The following is a 15,723-nucleotide window of genomic DNA, read 5'->3' as shown; positions in this document are numbered from 1 at the left end:
ATGATTTAGTTTTGTTATTCTGACAGATTGTGAAAATTACTGCTCTGCTCTTCTTAAATGTCTATTGAAAATGCAGTGTGACTTCATAGTAGAGCTTTGGTTTGTTGGTAGTTACAATAAATTGAGATAACAATCTTTTTAGAAGCTGTGGGTTGACTGGGCATGGTGGCGCACACCTGTAATCCCAGCACTAGGGAGGCTGAAGCAAGAGGACTGCCTAGAGTTTGAGGCCAGTCTGGGCTACATGGTGAGTTCAAGGCCACCCTGAACTACACAGCGAGACCCTGTCTCAAAAAAAGAAAAAAAGAAAAAAAAAGCCGCTGTGGTTGATAAGGAAAACTAAAGCAGCTTTTCTTGCCACTGAGATGGAATTGAAGTAATCTCAACCTCTGCTTCTCCAGTCATCACCTCCTCCCTTTGCTTACCTCCTAGAGCACATCAGAAATGAAAATCCTTCCTTGCTGGCCTGTTGGCTGGGCAGGTGGCACCCTGGATGATCTGGTGCGGGTGGCCTAGCTCTCCGTGGGGACCAGCATCTGTAGCCCGCTGGTGCTGTGCGGTGCCTACCAGGAAAGTGTTTGGGAAACCTGCCTAGGCTCCCACACTCCCACTTCGTTTTTCATTGTTAGGCTATGATAGCTTGATATCAACTTAATATTTGGGGAGCCAGATTTCTTTTTTGCAGAAAAATTCAATTGTAGTAAAATGTACATAACAGAAAATGGGCTGTCATTGCAGTGTTAAGTGTGTTCCCGTTGTCATGGCACCATCACCATCACCCATCTCCAGAACTCTGTCTTCCCAGGCTGATGCTCAGTCCTGTCAGACGCGGACTGCCACCCAGGCCCCTCAGCCCCTGGCAGCAGCTGTGCCACATCATTTGTGAACGTGGTTACTCTCGGGATCCCGTAAGGTGGGGTCGTACCGTCTGTGTCTTGCTCGTGACTGCCCTGTTTCATTCAGTCTGATGTCCTTAGGATTCATCCGTGTTATGGCGTCTGTCAGAATTTTCTTCCCTTCTCAGGCTGGGTCATTGCTGTTGCGTACAGGCCACATGTTACTCATTCATCTGTCCATCAGCGAGCACTTGGCTTGCTGCGAGCGTGGGTATGCCAGTGTCCAGAGTCAGACTCTTTCAAAGATTATTTTCCTTCATATTTTCACCTCTTACTCAGTCAACCTTTCCGTCTTGAATTTAGCTTCTATTATTCTGCTGAACCTTCTTAGATCACCAGCAATTTAAAAATGGTTAACTGTAAGGAACACTTTTCCTTACATTTTCATAAACAAGATAACTGATGTTTTTATTTAGAAAAAGGGTAGAGAGGATAAGAATATAACATGTATGAACTACATCACTCTTAAAGGGTATGAGGTGTACTCCAGCTTATGAGGTATACTTGGCAAATAAAATTCGACAAAGTCTCCAGTGTGATGGTTTGATATATATAGTGATTAGCACAGTGAACATATGCTTTACACTGTACATATTTCATGTATGTTTGGGGAGGTGAGGACCCTTGAGGTCTACTGTCTTTGTAAGTTTCAAGTAAACAGTGCAGTATTGACTAAAGTCACCGTGTTGTATGTTGGATCCCAGAGATTACTGGTCTCACAAATAAACATTTGTATGTTTTGACCAGAGTCTCCCTGTTTCCCCACCCCTCAGCCTGGGAACTACTGGTCTACTCTCTGCTTCTGTGACTTTGGACCCTTCTTTTCTTGATACCCATTCTTGTTCCAGAGACCCAACCCACTTCTCTACTTTCAGTTTTCCAGGGACTCCTGGAGTGTTTTTTCAGCTCAGATCTCCGAGTTAGAGCTGTTTCCTGGACGTCTCCCTTGCTGCCTGGCGTGAATGAAGTAGAGCTCACGGCCTTCTTCCTGCGGGCCCTGGAGGGTACTTCAGCCTCTCATGGTGCTCAACCCAGATCCTCTGGGTCATTTTAGAAATGTGTCTTTTAGGATAGAGTTACAGGCAAGTTGTGTGGAAAGTTCCTGAGTACTCTCCACAGTTTCTCTGTCAGCGTCACTGTGGTTTACTTGTCACCACCAATGAACCAATGTCAGTACATTGCCATAATCCAGACTCCACACTATTGGCATTTCCTTAGTTTTTCTCTAGTGTCCTTTTCCAGGATTGCATCCAGGATGCCACATCATCTTTAGTTGTCATACCTTTTTAGGTTCCATTAAACTGACAGTTTCTCAGACTTCCCTTGTTTTCATTGACCTTGACAGGTGAAGTATTTTGTATGGTATTCTTTGACTTGGGTTTGTCTGCCTGTTTTCTCATGATTAGGCTGGGGTTCTGGGTTTTGGAAAGCAGACCACAGAAGCAGCGTTCCAGAGACCCGACCCACTTCTATACTTTCAGTTTTCCAGAGTTCCATTCTCATCTCATCAGATCAGAGGCACCTGCTCCCAGCGGGACACTGCTGGTGATATTAAGCTTGATCATCTGGCTGAGAGGCTCTCTGCAGGTTTTTCCACTGTAAAGTTACTGTTTTCTCTCTTAAGGGGTCATTTTTGACTCTCTTAATTTTAATCTGTATTGAACCTAAGCCAATTTCTACCAGTTCTTTTTCTGGAATAAATTTCCATTCTGTCCACATCACTCTTTAGAGCTACCACTTCACCCAGGCCACAGTGACTTGTGCCCAGACCACTGCGAGAGCTCTCCTGGCCCCTGTACCTTGTGCCACTCTCCCTGGTCTCCCCCAGCCTGCCTGTGCCCTGACCTGGAGTGGTCCTCTGGAAACACATGGGTGACTCCCACTGTGCTGCAGGTGTCACCCCTTCTCAGCTGTCTCCAGGCCTGTGTCACTTGCTCTGTCCCCACTCCCATCTCCTGCCAACCCCTTCTTGCTTGTCGTCCACTGTGGCCACTGGTTCCTTGCCCTGACTCCCTTCAGCACTCTCAGCTCTTTTTTCCTGTCTCTCCTAGTCACCCTTCAGGGATACTGCAGATCTCAGCTGAACTGTCACTTAAACTCAGTTGACCCCTTATGGGGTCAGTGAGGTCCCCTTGCCTGTGTTTCCACACATAGTTCTCTGCACATCTTCCCTATAACCTGTGATGCGTGAAGTTGCTGGAAGGTCTGTGACTGAATTGCACCTTTGTTGCTAAATTGACCAGGCTGGAACTTGCCGCTCTTCACTGTGTATCCATCCCTGTTACCTGGTGCTGAGTCTGTCCCAGAATAGGTGCTTGCTAATGTTTGTTGAATGGATGAGTTTTGTGTTCGGAATGAAAGATAGTCACTCTTCATTTTTAGCATGCAAGTGTACTGATTCGTAATTTACTTGTCTTAGTTCACTGATTTAAATAGCATATATCCTTTTAAATTCACTGTGTAGGGTGCTGTGCTAGGTACAGTAGTGGATTGAGAAGAGTTGTGTTCACCTTGTGCTGCTCTGGAGGCCCTGCTTGTCCACTCACTCGTTCTCTTCACTGAACAGTGTGGGCCCTTCGGCCAGTGCCTGTACATTGTGTGGGGTTCAGATGCAAGGGGCAAGACCCTTACAGATCCTCCACGGACAGATTTAGTAAGATTTATAGTCTTACTGCTTACCTAATTGCAAAACTGCAGACTAGAGTGTCTCCCTGGCAGGCTGTGGAAAGAATTGGAAAAGAAAAGGAATGTAAGGTGATTATCCTCGCAATCATAGTAATCACAGAGCTAATGTTCATTGTTCATTGTTTAGGGCCTGAGCATTATGCCAAGCAGTTTATTTATTTTTGTTAATTCTCAGAGCAGTTCTGTGCAGTAGGGAGGTCACATTTTTATGTTATAAATGAAGAAAGTGAGACTTAGTTGAAAAATCAAGTAATTTGTGTTTGCCCCAGGTTGCAGAAGGAGTAAGTGGTAGAACTATTGCTTGATCCCAGGTTCAACTACATGTGATTTTTAAAGCCCAGAAAGGATTCTTTGTATCTCTGATCATCCCACCTTTCAGTGTAACTCTACTCCTTTTGGTTTTAAAAGACATTTTAGACATCTGTTGGCATCTAAAAGTGTTTAGGTTTTGGGAAGGGCCACATTAGGCTGTTATCAACTAGAAATTTTGTTTTTAATTTACGTTTTAGCAGTGTTGACATGCATGTCTGGCCGGTTGCCTGTCAGGGGCCAGTGAACGTGTGTGAACATGTGAGGGGCTGGAGCCTGGGACTCACCTTGGCAATATTCCAAAAGTGAGGGCCCTGGAATTCTGAGCAGACTCACCAGAGGGATTTACCAAAACTGCAGATTCCTTAGCCAGTTTTTTGATGTCTTAGAATGTGATTTCTTAGTGGGAGGACATAGGAAACTATTCTTCCACGAGATGTCATTTGGATAGCGGATTCTCATTCAGTCTGAAGTTTGAGAACAACTGAATAGAATGGGGAATGTCAACCTTAGGGACCAGACTGCCCCTACAGCAAACCAGCGAAGAAATTAAAGTGAACACTGATGTGCATGGCCAGTAAGTGTTCCAGTAAGTAATAGGGGAATAAAACCAACGTGGGTGAATCTGTCCCCTCTTTCATAAATTTGTATTTGGGGAGATTTGGTGTATATTTTATCATCGTATCTCCTTATTGGGATAGCCCTAGAAAGGAGTAGGTCTTGGTTATGACAAAATTGAGTCAGTCTTAATAATGTGGCAGACCATTCTGAAGCAGATACTTGAGTATATTTTGTGAATTAGCATATCATAGGCACAAGTGAGAGCTTGTCCAAGGCCGATTTCCAGGGACCTCTGAGAGGAACTTGTCAGATTGTACTTTGATTTTTGATGTAGAAAATACAGAAATTTTGAAATACAATAATTTCAGGGTGTGGCCAGTATGAAAGCTAGTGCTGTCAAATGTTTTGAATACATAGATTTGTCTGTCTGTTTTATATTTGTTTATAAACAATAAGGATACTTTTATTATTTCCAGGAACAGGAAGACAGTGAACAGCCCAGGGTCAGCACGGGTCCCACGGGCTTCGCGTGAGCCTCCGGCCTCCTCTGCACAAGCGGTGGCGGCGTGGCCACGCAGCTCCCTGTGCTCTCTCTCCCCGTCTTGTGCTCCTGCCCCCCATTCTCATTCCTGCACAGCTTTTTAAGTAAAATTGCCCTGTAGGAAATTACACGTTTTTTTTTTTTTTTTTTTTGAGACAGGGTCTTGCTGTGTAGTTCACATTGGCCTTGAATTCACTATGTAGCCCAGGCTGGCCTCAAACTCATGGTATTCCTCCTACCTCAGCCTCCCTAGTGCTAGTATTAACAGGGGTGTACCACCACGCCCGGCTTAGCATGTTTTAGAAATATACATATTTTTCTTTGTAATGGACACGTGGTAATTGTCCACATTTATGGGAGTACAGCATAACATCTCAGTATGTACATAATATGTGATGGTCAGATCAGGGTTATTGGCATGGCCATGAACACAGACATTTTTTTCTTTGTGTTGGGAGCATTCAAAATGCACCATAGTGACTCTCCTGTTTCAGAGCATTACAGGTTCTTCCTGTCCACTGTCCATCTGTAACCATTTCTCCAAAGTCTTCCCAGACTGTTGAACCACTCTCTTACTGTGTGCTTCTGTGTGATCAACTTTTCAGTTTCCACGTGTGAGTGAGTACATGTGGGATTTGTCTTCCTGTAACACATTTTTGTGTGAGTTTCATAAGCATACATGTGTAGACACCGCATGACCATTCTCACACCCTAGGATAATGAGCATATGCATCAGTCAAAAGTTTCCTGGTACCTTCTCCAGTTCTTTCCTCCTACACTTTTTATCTTCTTATGAAGTCTTTGAAGTTATTAGGGGAAAAAAGTTACATTGTTGAGGATAAAATAGTAGGCAGGAAAGTGTTTTAATTGTAGTTGATAGGGCTTTGGGGGAAGAATCTCGTGGAAGTAATATGAAGATTATAGGTATAGGTTGGTGTATTATTTATAGAAATTTTTGAGAAACCAACAAATATCTTAGGCTATCTTTGAAAGACTTGAAAGGAATTGTATTTTCTAGAAGGTTGGAAAAGCGGTAGAGATGGTGCACGTGGCACAGGGGAAGAGGAAGGCAGAACGATGCTGCCCTTTGTGCTGCATGTGGCTGATCTCGGATGTGGGAACTAAATGCTCCTCTTTTCTTTGGTTTTTAGTGGACAGCATTTCAATTATGCTGGAAAACCTACCATAAACCTTAACCTGAAGTGGTAATAGGGGTAAAATCCCTACTTAACTCAAGGGTATATTTAGCTCAAGTGGGTTTTATGTTTTATTGAATGGCATACTAGTAATTAAGTTATATTTATAGATTAAAAATGATAAATTTTGCCCCATCACTGTAATTGGCTTTTGGTTGGGTATTTTCTTTCATTGCTGAATACCCTTGCTGAGGTTAGTTTCTGATGCAGGGAGCGTTATATAAATATAACGCTGAGTTGAGTTAAAAATTTTTTGTAGAGTAAAATGTCTGGGGTTCTGTTTTAATGATTTCTTCAACTGTCTCTTAGTTTCCCTGACTCTGAACTTCTGTAACTTTTATTTTTCATTTCTCTGCAGTCCTTCCATGTATTTTACTTTAAAAGAAATATGCTTGAGGTGAAAATGGTAGCATTTCTGCAATCATTTAACCTTCTTAGAAATGATTTCTTTGCTTTGTGTGTATTTATTTAGAGGTAAACAAACTCCTAGACACCCTCTCCCCACCAATAATAGAGCATACAGACTGGGTTTAGGAAAACCACACTCCAGTACCGTGTAGTCTAGGTGTTAGAGCTGACTGCAGGTGAGGCTCCCTGGAAGAAGCCTCTGCTGGAGCACTGGTGTCTTGATGGTCTGTGAGAGACTTGTGCTTTTTCAGGGTGTGTAGTTCACGGCCGTGGTGGCCTAGAGTCATTGCCAGTTTCAGATTAAGGATACCATGTATCCTACAGTTGCACCCATGTTAGGATGTTTGAGCATTTCCAGTTTAATTCATTTACTACTGACAGAGACAGCCTGTGATTTTTAAGTCTCTTGAGGTCCTTTAGCCTTCTATAGCCCTGATAGGGAAGAATTTTGCTGTTACACCAGTTGCGGGTCTGTTTTGGGTGAATGATAGCCCCTCAGTCTGTTTTTGTGTTAATGCAGTCCATTTACAGTCATTAGCTGCCTGTGACCTCAGTGAAGAAAAGGCAGGCTTCTGGAGGAGAAAGCAAGATGAGCAACTTTGGTTCATGGGGCACTGTTAACTGGGGCCCCTGGAATAGGGAGGTGGGAGGTTCCAAGGAGGAATGGAGCCCCAGATCAGAATGAGGGTGGAAGAAGCTACTCAACCCTGATACCTACCAAAAATTCAGAGCAGAACCTTCCCCTTAACAGATTTCTGGTTAAGTAGGAAAATGTCGACTCCGATGACTTCTGTGGAAAACACATGTAAATTCCATATTCCTGCCCAGCAAGTGAGTTGTGCCCTGAGGAGGAGCACTGTATTGTTAAAGTGGCATCAGGTGTCTATTGAAGGCTTTTAACTTTCTTTTTACTTAGTAAATTATATTCTAGTACCCTTGATTCTGAAGACTACAGTAAACTCCTTGCAGCTCTGACTGTCCCCTGCCCAAAGAGTAAACTCATTTGGAAAATGGTAGCTAAAGTCTATAGTTTTTTGAAATTACCTAAAATGCTTTTGTTATTGACACTATTTCATTCAAAACTGATTTGTCAGATCTGCTGAGGGCTTATGAGGATTGATTTCGTTCCTGTGGTATTATTTGTGGGAGTTTGGTTGGTTAATGTTGAGGTGCTAAAGAGCAATTTCTGACTACCTGGAGATTGCATATGTTCTAGTAGCCTGTGTCTGAAAGTTTTGGCATGGCCTAAGAAACTGGTAGAAAATTTAGGATAGTTTTTTTTTTTTTGTGTGTGTAAGTTGGTGCATTTTAAGAATGACTTAGACTTTTTAAAAGCAACTATAGGTACATCATCATTTTGTTGTTAAGAGATAATACATCCACGTTTTGGTAATGAATAGGGCATAGAGATATTTGATCTGAATAGGTTTGCTGTTTCTCCTTTTTAATATAAAAATTTTAGAAAAATAAAACTTGACTAATGTCACACTGCTGGCTTCTTGCCTTTTGTTACAAACCTGCTGAAATGGTCTAAATAATGTTACTACTAAAACAGCGTATGCATTGTTTTGATGGGTATTGATTTCTTCTGTAGTGTTCAGAATTGCTTGCATGCCTCCCAGCAACAAATACCTATGTGACAGCTTCTGTGTGAGATGAGCATTCCAGAAAAGTGGAATGTTGGTTTACTTTTCAGTGGCTGTGAAGCTTAAAGGGGAAAAAATCTTGTTTTTAGAAATGTGGCCTCAAGGAGCTAACACACTTGTATCAAGTGCATGAAGCTCTGCAAGTTGTTTTAACAAAACTTAATCAGAGGGAACAGAAATCTGGCATTTATAGAGTTTGGTTATTTATTGATCGCCATAAGCTACTGGAAAGAATATCCTGTTCCTTTTAATAAAATCCTTTTGGACAGTTGTCTATATTTTAATATATAAGTATTCAGGGAATTTGATTTTAACAAGGTTAACTCAAGTGCTCGATATTTTGAGCTAAAACTGAACTGGGAGAAAGAAAGAAGAAATGGCCATTCATTAAGGACTTATAAAGGGACAGTAACTGAACCGAGTTCCTTTCGCTAGTTATGCCCCCCTCCTCGTAGGTGGTGGGCCTTTGTGTGTGTAGTGTTTTAGAACCCGATGACCAGTAGGCTAAGGAGTTTGCACCCGGAAATGGGGAATGTAGCCTGCTAGGCTTAGTTTTCAGAGGAGACATGGAAGACGATTGTAGTATGAAACCGTTCCTTTTATTTACTAGTGAAGTGAATGTTGAAGTTATTTACCATTACTATTAATTGTGCTTACTGTTGATGGCTATAAAGTTAAATTTGTCAGGAGTTAGGTGATAGCTACACTCTAAAAACAAAACCTTAGCTTTTTATATTCTTTCGAAAACATGTTTGTTAATGGGGACCATGAGTAAATAATAACATTTGTTGAAGAAATGAAGCCTGTCAGATACTTTTTTCCCCCTTTGTTAAATATTCCTTATGTTAAGCTTCTATTAACTCTGTGTAATTCCAGTAGAACTAGCAAGTTGCTTTGCTTAAAATGACATTTTTTTCCCTGTGCAGTGAAAGTTGAATGTGAGAACAGATCTTAATAGATATAGTTACACAGTTTATTTTATCATGTATCACTTTATTGCTGTCTTCTAGAACATTGTTATACTAAATGTTCCAATAATGGAAATTTTATGCAGCTACTTCAAATGAAAGAAATTTGCAAAAACTCAATTTTGGAACTCATTCCTTGAGGAGAGGGAGAAAACTCAACCATGCTGTGACCAAATTAGATTTCTGATATGTTGGCAACTTATCAGACACTGTCATTTCCAGAAAACAGGCTGTGGGCGCCAACTGAAATATCAATACTTCCTGATCACTTTCAATTGGAGATATTTTGGTTTTTAATATAATTGAATGGCTAAATGTTTAAAAAGGTTCGTTGGTAACAGGTAATTAAAATTTGGTTTTGTACCTAAATAAAATGGCTCTACAAATAATCAGGGATAACGGTGTTCAGTTACAGTGGAGTCTTCTTTTCAAGAGCTTGATTTTGAATTATCAGAGATATTAGTTGTACTTACTGGAGCTCCTTTGTTTTGCAGAGATCATGATGCAGCCGTCCTTTTGGATTTCTTTTTAATAATGTGTGACCCTTCACCTTTGATCCCCTGACCTGCATTACCTTGGTAACCATTTCATTTTTTAATTTAATTTCATTTTTTAATTTTGGTGTACAAGCTGTAACATTTCATCTTTCAAAGTGTAGCACGCTGATTTCCTCAAATAGAGATACCCCTTTGAGTGATAAATTTGCAAAATGCTGTCTCCATTTTCTGTATTAAAATTCATTTCAGTTTTTTAAAATAAAGTGTAATCTGTGTTTTCATCCCTTAAAAATTTAAGTTTATTGAGTGCATTTCCCCATACAGGATATTTCCTTTTCTATCCATGTTTTGCAAAAGCTGAATTAACTGATGTTCACGTATAGGTCACACCCAGGTCACCCACAGCCACCCCTCGCCCCCCAAACCACCGCCACCCCCCTCACACAGCCCCTTCACCACCACCCCATTGCCACACAAGCCTGTGCTGCGGGTAACATGTCTTTCCTTCAGAAATAGCAGCACGTTCTCCATCCTCAGGTTATATTTTGTATTTTCAAGAATTATTGGGAAAAAAAGCTTAGATTTTTAATTTTAATTTTGCTAAAGGACCAGAAGAATACAAAGTTGTTTTGTTACCAAAATGCATCTCTCTCTGACTTTAATATTTTATTTCTTCGAGACATAAGTAAAAGATAGTCAACAGTTTTAACATGACCCAACTGCTTTTGTCTCCCCTGAAACCTGATTTCAGCTCTGATGGTCCTCTTACCAGATTGATTTATGCCATTTATTCTTACTTCATGTTTGCTTTTCAAATAATGCATTGTTATTGTATTCTTTTCAGAAAATTCTTAAGGCAAAGTGAACCAAAAGTCATACTTAATTCTTTGAACTTGCAAGATTCACCCTACCCCCGAAAGTGAGATCTCTTAGCATGGGCCAGTGAAGCACAGATTATTTTTTAAGTGTCTCATTATTTTATTCTCTAACATTTAATGCTGATGTTTTAATTGCACACAGCTGAAGCTGCTAAATGAGCATTGAAATGGATTTAAGTCCTCTCTGAGCTTTGTTGATACCTATAAAAGTTTATATCATTCATTAGAACCAGAAATTAAAATTAGTCGTGGTGAGCTGTTCATTGGCCATCACAACTCTCATGAACACTTCTTCAGGCTCGTGAGCTTGTTTGTACCTATTACACCTACATGCCTGGAAAACTGCCTTCGGCCTGTTGGGGATCTTTTCACAGAATTGCAAAATAAAAGTTGAGAAATACTAATACCGTAGGCAAAAACATCCTGCCATCATAAAGCCTCCATGATTATAACTGTCCCAACAGTTGGGAGCAGCTTTCTTGCTGAACCTTGAATTTTAAAGTGATTTTTTTTTTTTTTTTTTTTTTTTAAATTTAAAGTGAGTTACACAGTTGTGCAGGAATGTTTTTCAGATTCCAAGAGACATTTTTGGCCTTAGGTATGTCCTTTATTTGTTCCTTTGATGCTATATCTTTCCAGCACCAAGGAAATGATACCTGACTTGGAATTCCTAGACTCACAGGACTGCAGAGGGTGACTGCTTGTTGGATTTCACTATGCTTGCTGCTGGTCCCCTGGGGATTCCTAAGCTCCCTGTGGATAGATTCAGCTCCCCTGTGAGCTCCCATCTATTGCAGTCAAGTGCTTTATTCATAAACCAAGTTGGAGGTGAAGAGACATTAGTAGGTACAGAAGAGACATTTTTTTACTGTCATGTTTTATTTTGTGATTGGGTCAATTAGATTTTCTTTTAAAGTTTTCTCCTTTCAATATATTTTAAGATAAGCTAAGTTTTCAAAGAGAGCTAGTACATGGACACATTTGTTACGTTCAGTGAGCACTGGCTATTTGGTTAGTATTCGAGACTCCTGGTAAGTGGTAAGCCACGTGGATATTGTTTTAGTAATTTAATTCACTGAGAAGACACTTTATATGAGAATCACAAAATCTGCACTGGGCTAGCAAGGTCTCTGGCTATGTCACTGGAATCTGTTAATTACCTAACACTAAAATATTCAAACAGAGAGACTTAACTAGACTTCAGTTTTGGTGTGCAAACAGTGAAATTGGTTGCTTGGCTGACCATGTAGGAGTTTGTAAAACATTTCATTGATGCTACTTCCATTTATTGTATGTAAAATGTAGATACTGTATGTCTCCTACTTGCTTTTTAGGGTTGTTGGGAGGATAAATGAAACACACACTGGGAACTCAGAAGAAAGGTGCTTTTGAAACTGAACCTCATCCTATGGCTGTGCCAAGAGGCAGTGGTAGTGAACCTGTGGTGAAGGGCCAGGACCATGGCTCTGGAGCCAGGCTGCTGTGGTTCGAATCCACCTCGGCCTCTTGCAAGTGTTCTGACTGCAACACATTACCTAACCTCCTTGTGCCTGAGTTTCCTTCTCTTTAAGTTGGGGATGATAATAACACCTACCCAAAGGATCATGGTGAGTTTTAGCGGAGTGATGTGTGCCAAGTCCTTACAGCAGCACTGACATACAGTGTGGCCAAACCCAACATCAGGAGCAGGGCATATACACCGTACACAAAATGGCCCTTTAGTCTTTTACCACTGACTTAGAGACCCTTGAAACTGCATGGTTTCTGGTAATTAAGCACCTGTAAAACAGGTGCAGGTTCGGTGGGTAAAGTTACACCTGGCTTGTTGAGTTTATGAAGAGCTGCCTCACCCTATATTGATATGTTCTTTCGTTTTAGCTATTTTTGGTTATGGAGACTCAAGGAAACAGACCTGAGGAAGAAGCCCATTTTTTATCTAGTTAGCCTTACCATACTGTATCTGTTCGTCCTGCAAACTGTGCCTAGCTTTGAAGGCGTCAGGATGTTGAACTGTGTAAAGGTGTTTACTTGACTTTATGAGGCTTTGGTGTGCTCTTAAGTAGAATGCGGGAGGGGGGGGACCTTATTGCCATCTCTGCATGTGTAGGATTGTGTATCACATAGTTTTCCATGCTTTCCATGTATTCTAAGCATCCAGATGTGTCTACAAGGTGGGTGGTATATGAACCCCATTTTGTACCTGAGAATACTGGTGCTCAGATAGGGTAAATACACTCTCCCATCCTTGTGCAGAATTGGTACTTAAATCCAGGCGCACCTCATCTTCTGACACCTGATGCCTCACATTTACCTACAGACCTGGGGAACCCCTCATAGGAAACAGTTCTACCCTTTTGGTTGCAAGGGCCTCAGCTGTACATATTGTTGTTCCTTGGCTCCCAGACCTTTTAACATAACGTCACCCCTAACTTACTAAGGCCTCACCAGAAGGTGTAGCTGGCTCCATTACCAGGCAGGCTCTTTTCAGTGTGGCTTCCGTGGGGTCTGTAGAGCAGTAGCTTCTGTCAAACTGGCTGCTCATCTGTTCTGTGGCTTTTTGAAAACAACCCGGTTGGCTCTGATCTTGTCCTACCAGACAACTGTGCTTAGAGATCAACAGATTCAGAAATACAGGAAGTTTATTTTATAAATAAAAAATATTTAAGTTGTGCACATTCAGATTTGTGCTTCTCAGATATATCCAGTCCTGTTAATTCTATAGCTGCCTTCATTGTATATTAAAATGGGTTTTGTGGCTGGCGTAGTTGCTCAACACTAAGCAGTACCTTTCCTGTAGGCACAGTTGTGGCCATCTGCTCTATAGAACAGTCAAGTCTACCAGCAGGAACCTGACTATCCAGAGGCCAGTTTTGTGCTTAGTTACGGGACTCATGAAGGCTGTATTTCATTTCTTACTTTCTCACTTTTCTTCTTTCACCTTCTGTTACTTATGCATTTATTTTTCCTTTTCCTTTTCCACTCTTCTGCCCATCTCCTCCCGCAGTTCTGTCCTCTCTCTTTTTCTCTAGTCCACCCACCCACTTGATGTCTACAGTGTACCTGTCACGAGACCCTGAAGGACTGGAAACCGTCCAGTGGCCAGCATGTAGTAGGTGCCCAGATGGACTTTTGTAACTTCTCATTATCCCTTTTTCAGAGAGTAGGCACTATCTCTCATTAGTCTGAACTCTTAGATTTTGTGATTTGTCCTAATTTGGTTGTTGAGATTTTAATTTTGCCTCACAGATTTTGGTAGTCATAGAATAGTGCTGAAGGTTAGGTGACAGGACTGATGAACATCAGGCTTCTAGGTGCGTGGTGTTTTGAGCTGGAAGGTCCATGATCACCTGAGTCTTACGCCTTATTTTGCTGAGCAGGAAACTGAGGTCAACGCCCCTGGATTTGCCACCTTTTCTGTCACGTTAGTTGTGTGCATTGGGGTACAGGACAGAGCTCAGAGCTGTAAGTGGGTGCACAGAGGGCTGCTGTGAATTGTCTTTAGAAATGCCGGAGAAGCAATCGGAGTGATCTGCCTTCCTGCGGCTTCCTCCTCCCCAACCCCGACAGGAGCAAGTGACATAAAGTTAGGGCGATTCTGAGGGTGAGCAGAGGGCCCCTCCCTATGGAAGCCAGGAGGCTATGTGTGCTGCCCCTGACGGCTGCACGTTGGCCCAGGCACCAGTTGGCTTCATGCATTCTTTCTGGTGGCCTTAACCCTTCCAAGGCTTTTGCAGAGACAAACACATGGTGAGGGTATACAAAGATATTTTTGTCATTCCTCAGTGAAAAGCTGCTCTGGTCAGAAAGGGAGTTAATAAAGACAGCAGCAACAAAATAGCCACATAGGCAGGAAGTAACAGAAAACAGCTCCTGTTGTTCTCTTTGTGGTATTGTTTCCCAGGGAAACTGTGGCCGTGGTTACCGTGGCCCCATGTGGCACCCTTCAGAATCATAGGATGTACACTAGAATTTCTGCTTCTACCCATGTCTTTACTTGGGTTCAGAAACATGGCACATGACAGGTATCACACACACCTACCCAGGATTTCTTTTTCAGGTTTGTCCAGTCCTTTTTTTCCTCTTTTGCTCTGATCCTTTTTTCTTAGTGCTTCACTTTCCCCATAGGAGAAACTAACCAACCTTTAACTTACTTGTGGTGGTGCAGAGAGCACCAGTCAAGGAGCAGGTTGAAGTCGTGGCCCAGGTCTGGCTCTGGTTACCCCTTACCCGCTCTGGCTCACCTTATAGCACTTGGCACACGTTCTTGAACATAGTAGACACTCAGCAAACACTAATTCTCTTTTCATTTCTCATTAGCACAGGTAATTAAGAACAGGAGCTGATAGACTGCACATATCTGTGCAGAGATATATCTGTAATTAAAGTTTTAATTAAAGAAACACCAGACCAGGCAGATGGTTCTTATCCCTGCATCCTGTAAACCAAACAGCCGTGGCTTTTTGATCTTGCAAACAAGCAAAGCCAAGAGTAGCAGCTTTTGTGGTGGTACCAAAAGGGAGAGGTAGTCTTTATTAACCAGCCACTATCTAATTTGTGATGCCGAATATAGGGACATTGTGTGATGCCGAATGTGGGGACAGTCGTTGCTGTTTGATAAGGAAAGACAATACATCAAAGTTTTGCTCCAACCAGTGCTTTTAAGCCTTGAGTCAAGGGCATTACTGCAGCCCAGCTGGTGGATCACAAGGCATGTGGTTTTGTGCTAGGTCACAAAAGCTGACAAAGTGTTATTCAGGATCATCAGCTAAATACAATACTGAATTAGAGCACCATCATCCTGATTTTTCAGGTTTTGCCCCTGTATAGCAGTGCAGGATTGAGGTGTGACTTGAAGCTACCTGCTTCATGCCGGTCCTCTGCTATGTCACACTGACCTTAATGGACAGTCAAGTGTAGAACTTAAAAAACGAAACAACCACAGGGGTTATCAAAAAAAGACTTATCTCAGGTCTTATCCCTTCCTGGGACCTCCCCACAAACCCCTGCCATTTTTTCTAGTCACATCCCCAGCAGCAGGAAGCCAGACCAGTGCAGGGAAGAGGGCAGGCCATGCAGCATGGTGCCTGGCCACCCAGTCTTGGGATTCATCCACTCCTTAACCGTTTTCTTACCCTTCC

At 42.0% G+C, this 15,723-nt stretch overlaps 1 protein-coding gene across 3 annotated transcripts in view; it reads left to right on the top strand.

The window, feature by feature from the left end:
• Positions 1-15,723, top strand: part of Camta1 (calmodulin binding transcription activator 1) — a 774,560-nt gene that overhangs the window by 57,475 nt on the left and 701,362 nt on the right. The window contains exon 1 of one of the 3 annotated variants that reach the window (XM_005404073.2): positions 9,718-9,788. The exons of the other annotated variants lie outside the window; for them this stretch is intronic. The gene's annotated coding sequence lies outside the window, so the exon portion shown is untranslated. Of the gene's footprint in view, positions 1-9,717; positions 9,789-15,723 lie in introns of those variants that run through there. 3 annotated transcript variants of the gene reach the window in all.

This window comes from Chinchilla lanigera, unplaced genomic scaffold (assembly GCF_000276665.1).
Source record: "Chinchilla lanigera isolate Chin_1 unplaced genomic scaffold, ChiLan1.0 scaffold00085, whole genome shotgun sequence".
Lineage (NCBI taxonomy): Eukaryota > Metazoa > Chordata > Mammalia > Rodentia > Chinchillidae > Chinchilla > Chinchilla lanigera.
The sequence above is the reverse complement of the archived record's forward strand: the minus strand, read 5'-3'. Positions and strand labels throughout refer to the sequence as shown.